This window comes from Chenopodium quinoa, unplaced genomic scaffold, assembly GCF_001683475.1.
Source record: "Chenopodium quinoa cultivar QQ74 unplaced genomic scaffold, ASM168347v1, whole genome shotgun sequence".
NCBI classification, from domain to species: domain Eukaryota; kingdom Viridiplantae; phylum Streptophyta; class Magnoliopsida; order Caryophyllales; family Amaranthaceae; genus Chenopodium; species Chenopodium quinoa.
In genome coordinates this window covers 340589-346514 of record NW_018742903.1, presented here as the reverse complement: position 1 = coordinate 346514, position 5926 = coordinate 340589, and the positions used below count along the sequence as shown (strand labels likewise).

The following is a 5926-nucleotide window of genomic DNA, read 5'->3' as shown; positions in this document are numbered from 1 at the left end:
TATACGGAGTAGTATAACTTGTTTATTTCTCATGTCATGCATAGTAATATGCATTACTCCGTATTTAATACCAATTTAATGCGGAGTATTTTTTTTAATTATACAATATAAATATGCTTAAGCTATTTTTGGTGCAATAAATATGCTTAATAATGTGAACAAATCCATCAATACATATTTATTTTCTTTTTAATTCACGTAAGATGAATTATTATAAAAGAACCAATTAGCTAAATAATTGTTTTATCCCATTAGTACTTTATGAACCGTAGTGATTTGCTTTGTTAAAGTTTTCTCAAAATCTTTATGTTTTTTATTCCAACGTTTTAACCACTTCTTTTAAACTTTCTTGAATTTGATTTTTTGATTCTTTTTTTAAAACTTTCTTGAATTTTATTCTTGGTTCCCTTTTAAAACTCCCTTTATTTTTCTTGAATTCCCTTTCTTTTACTCAACTTTTTTTCAAAGTCTTTCAACCGATTATCTTGTTATGTCCCTTTCTTTATATCATACGGTTTCATGTGATGATTCATGTTAGCCGACCTAAATCAGTTTAATTCGAAACTAAGGCTTTGTTATTGTTGCTATTCTTATTGTTGTTGTTGTAACCAATTAGCTAAATAGTGAAAATAGATACCTACATTGTAGTTTAAATTATATATTTGACCACAATATTATTTTCAACTATAATTTGGTACAAGTATGTTTCTCATCCTTTAAAATCAAATGATTATGTTAAAATTATATATCAAGCTAAGTTTGATCTAGTGGGAAAGATTGTACCTTTAAGGTTAGGAGTTTTATTTCCACTAGAGACACTTTAAGGGTGGGAATCCCTTACCCTTCCCCCCTCACTCTCAAAGTGTCTGATCCGCAAATATCGAACCAAAAAAAAAATCGACTATACACGATCTTTAAGATACTTCCTTGACCATCAATATCTTTAATTATATATCCGCAAAAGTTATTTAATAATATTATAAACCAACACATCGAGATGAATATAACAATATATCACATGAATATTATTATTTTCTTATAAAAATACACTTTAATAATCCCAAATATTGGTGATTTACTTCTAATAATCCCAACTAAGGTTTATAATTTAATAATCCCAACTATCACTAGGCGAAAAACCCCAATCCCTACCGGTTCAAACCACACATTCCCCACCGGTTTTGAACCGTTCTGATTTGGGGGGTGCTAAATCCTCAAAGATTTCCCACCGGTTCAAAACCGGTGGCAAAAACCACTTTTCCCACCGGTTTTGGAGTGAACCGGTGGCAAAAACATGTGATTTATATAGATGGAAGACTTTTCGCACCGGTTTTGGGGTGAACTGATGGCAAAACCATGACATTTCCCACCGGTTTACACATTGAACCGGTGCCAAAAGTCTCCAAAAAAAATTTTAAAAAAACTTTTAGCACCGGTTCTTTCCAAAACCGGTGCCAAAAGTGCCCCAAAAAATTATTTTTTTTTTTTTTTTTTTTTTTTTTTTGCATTTTTTTCACTTAAATTGTACCAAATACTTATATATAATCATAATATACATAAAACACATATATTTGCCTCAATAACTTGTAATATTACACTTTAAAAAACTAAAAAAAAATGGACATATAAACACTAACATATATATTTTCTTCAAAAATAGCCAACCATGATGCACTGCAATAGAAGACAGCAGCCCACCCTAACAGAAACAAAAAATAGAAACAACCCAAACAGACACAACCAGTAGGCTTCCAGCAGCAGGTTTCCAAACAGATGAGCATACCAAGCATAGCCAGCCACCCAACACCTGCAGCAACCAAATCCAGCACATGAACTGCACCAGAGCCTGCAACCAGATCCTAGTAGCCAGGAACAGCACAGCAACCAGAAACCAGAAACCCGAGCGTCTGTAAACCAGACCCTAGCAGACCTGAACTCAACAAAGCCAGAACCCAGCAAACCAAATCCAGCACCCAGAACAGAGACTGCAGCAGAATCTGTACCAGAGTAAGACCTGCTACAGGACCTGCACGAGACAAACTCAGCATGGTATATACTAGTTAATACGTTTTCTATGAGGTGATGGACTGCAATGACATTAACTAAAATCAGTCGTATAAGGTAGTCATGGCTACTCTTTCAGGTTGTGGGTTGCTAAAAGGCCAGACAAAACTTTGAAAAAACCACAGATAGCTGTTGAATGCATGTTGACACAACCGTGACTGCTATTTAGAACTCCGTATTTGATTAACTCATACTTGGTAGTTCACTTGTAAGATCTGAAAGACTTACGAATCAAATGTCAGAAACTATGCAAGTCCACAGCAGAGGGCAGCTTAGCCAGGGACTTAGCCTATTGTGGACCATGTATCCTAGCAGTAATAATACTATCAATGGTTATTACTATCCTTTAGCACATTGTGCATATGGGAGGAGCGGGGATTAATTTAACAAGGACACACAGTTTCTGGTCCCAGGCTTCTACCAACCACCGCGAATAATTACAACTTAGATATTGTTGGAATTTAATACAGCAAATAAGCAAGCGTTTATGTTAACAACAAATAACAGTCAGTATCATGTGTTAACATAACTTCTCAATTAAAAAAAAGCTTGGAAAACTAATATCACAAGAGTATTGATCAACGAAAAACACGAGATTATTTCAATTCCAGTGTTTCAAAATGATTTTAATTGAAAGCAATCATAATAAAATTTCCAACTTCACTACAAATGTTAATTAACATCCCACTAAAAACTACTACCTTCAATATATGTACATAAAACAACTAAATTGACCAAATTGAGAGCAGTACATTGGTTTTATTTAAGTGGTCAGATAATAATCATAATAAATAACGAAGACGAAGCAACAGCTTTTAGTCACCTGGATTAAATTGCTCCCCTTTGATAAGATCAACTGCTTTTTACTCATATTGAAGTCCTACAGCATGATCAAGCTCAAATTAGTCCAAATTATAATCAGAATTTGCAATTAATTGAAAATGCTAAATAAGTAAAATATTGGAGGAAAAATAAATTGAGGAAAGCAAAGATTAAACCTTTTAAGTTTAAAGCAAATCGAACGCGCCACGAACAAGAACTTAGCCAAAAAGAGTAAAGCACCCTACTTGTTGATGCTGAAGAAACCCTACTAATTCATGTAAAATATAAACTTACTCATACATCACACATTGAAACACAATATGAAGAAACCCTACTAAGGCAAATAAGATCATACACCGCAAGCATAAGGAATATATATGTCAATATTCAGAGATAAAATTATAATAGTAAAGGATTAAGGACATGGTGATAAGAATCATACCACAATGTTTGCATTTATAGTGTCTCTCTCCATAAAGGTCCTGTCAAGTGGCATTTTTCCAATAGCACTATGCATCACAGTTTGTGCTAACTGAGTTACTGCATAGAGGACATTATCATTGCCATAGTTGATATAAATCCTCTAGTATATATGAAGGAGAATAGGGATGCAGGTACATATCAAAATAATTGCTACACTAGAATGTAAAAATCAGATACAACACACATCCTAGAATTGGACATGGTTGCAAGGACACGAGTCACACGACATATGTGGAACATGTTCATTTTGGAAGACTTTGCGTGAGTTAAAGCATACAGATGCATGCACACATGTTAAGCAGACTTGATAGTTAATTTTTGTTGAAATACTTGTGTGAAACGTACTTGTGAAAACATATCGTACTTATTCTCATCTTCATTATATTTGTACATTTTTTCTCTACAATTAGGGGTTCAAGATAATTGAAGTGAATGAGTGAGCATGGAGTGTTGTGTAAGAATTATATACCCTTGTCAGAATGTCGATTGTTCCACATGGGTAGGAAGACAAGCTGAAGAGCCAAAGTAACATAGGCTTTAAGTTGTCAGAAAAGAATAGCATTACTACATATGTACATATCTAGGCTCCTATCCATTATAAATATCTTATACATTCCACTTCCATCATCAGATTTTCATTTTGCAGTAATAAGATTACCTAAATTAATAAATAAATTCATCTTATCCCTCACATATACATAAACTAGGTCCAAGATATGACTGAGGCTTTAACAATAAGATAGATGGACAAATTAAAATCTTTGTTCTATGCTAAGCTTCATGCATGAAACCTTTTATGATGCATCAAATTCCAGATTCAAATTGTACAAAATTTGCTTTGCTGGTAACCAAGAGTAAGCATACCAGGAGGCTGCTTCTTCAAGGGAAAAAAGTACACCACCAACAGGAGCACGAAAAGCAGCAGCCACTCCAGCTGCAGCACCACAGGTGATCCAATCTCGCCGGTCTCTATCATTCTTGAAATATCTGAGCTAATTCCAGGTCAAACCATACTTGCGAGAGCCACCCTGACCAAGTAGATTGGCGATGCAAGCCCTAGTATGAACCATAGGGCCTTACCAACAACAAACCCAGCGGAAACACCAAGAACATAACCAAAGATCTGACCATGAAACATTATGTGAATTAACAGTTATAACTACTAGTATTTTCTTCTCTAGTAAAGGCATAAGAACTGAAAACTAGATATTTATTTACTTTATACAGATGGGGAAAAAACACTACAAGTTCAGGAATGTAGCAATTAGTTCATAAATAATCACATGAAAGAAACCTCCTGAGTCTTAACTGTTTGTGTATACACTTAAAAATTCTTCTAGCAATGATGCATAAATCATAATCTAGTTTAATAAATTATAGAGCATGTGCTTAATTATCCTTAGTTAGCCTCATTAAAGAGACTGAATAATAACCACTCAACTCATGAATTGCCTTACGGAAAAAATAATTTAACCGTTCTTTCTTGGAGGAAGGAATGTTGGCATAATAAGCAAACCAGACTTCATTTTTTTAGGGGTAAGGGGTGGGCTTCACCTTGATTTCCTATCACAGGAATATCAAGGGGGTATTACCCACGGGGGAGGGGGGATATGAGCCTCGAACCCAGGTCACAGCCACGGGAACTGAAGCCTTGCTCCACTAAGCTATGGGCTTCTTGCTCTATTCATCAGACTTCACATCATGACAAGAATGAGATATCTTCAGTCACTCCCCTCCCACACACACACACCAAAAAAATTATAAAATTAACTAAACAATTAAAAAGTCATTCCAATAATCTACTTAATAGTTAAACTAGACTAGTATCAACAAAATAGCTTAAATTTGAGTAGTATCACTAGCATTTGCCCGAACCAAAATAGCTCATGTTAACATTCATAATGAAGCAAACCATCACAAGTCACTCATACAACAAACCAAAGTATGATCAGCATGATAAACAATAACAAGAAGTTCAAGAATTGAAGTTACACATACATCAACCTTGGAGTTGACACATAGGAGATAGACATGGTGACAGATACATTCATTGGAAGTCCTTCTCTGTAAATAACCACAGCACCAAGCTCATCAACAAGGTTCGCAATCGTGCCGGATGCTAAATTTCCATTTCTATCCTGGACCATTAAGGAATCAAACATGTATTCCAGAAAATTAGAAGCTAATAAAAATAAATTGAAAAATCTAAATTAACAAAACCCTAGAAAAATGTCAATATATTTCAGAACTAATAACCTATAATAATTTAAAAACAACAACAATAACAATGAAATTGCCCCAATTTTGACCTAAAAACTGCAATCAAAATTGTAACCCTAGCAAGAAGAAAACGAAATTGAGGTAAGAAGTTAAATAAATAGAATTCAACAACGAACCTGGTGGTCAGCTGTTGGACGGTGGTGGTGGAGCACAAGGACGGAGGTGCGTGTGACCGGAGCAGGCAGAACCAGCAATGGTCGACGGTGGGCACTTGCGAACGAATTCGGTGGTGCTTGAGACTATTAGAGGCTGGAACCCACCATCACTAGCACCGACA

At 35.0% G+C, this 5926-nt stretch overlaps 1 long non-coding RNA gene across 2 annotated transcripts; it reads right to left on the bottom strand.

Moving 5' to 3' along the window:
* Positions 1 to 1581: 1581 nt before the first annotated feature.
* LOC110727181 lies at positions 1582 to 5372 on the bottom strand. Of its 2 annotated transcripts, XR_002512497.1 has the most exons (5): positions 4234 to 5372; positions 3329 to 3426; positions 3063 to 3151; positions 2888 to 2944; positions 1582 to 2026 (listed from the first exon to the last, which is right to left on the bottom strand). It is a non-coding gene; the product is annotated as an uncharacterized LOC110727181 (long non-coding RNA). The 2 variants fall into 2 exon arrangements; XR_002512496.1 differs by lacking the exon at positions 4234 to 5372 and having other exon boundaries at positions 3329 to 3759.
* Between the last annotated feature and the right edge of the window lie 554 nt (positions 5373 to 5926).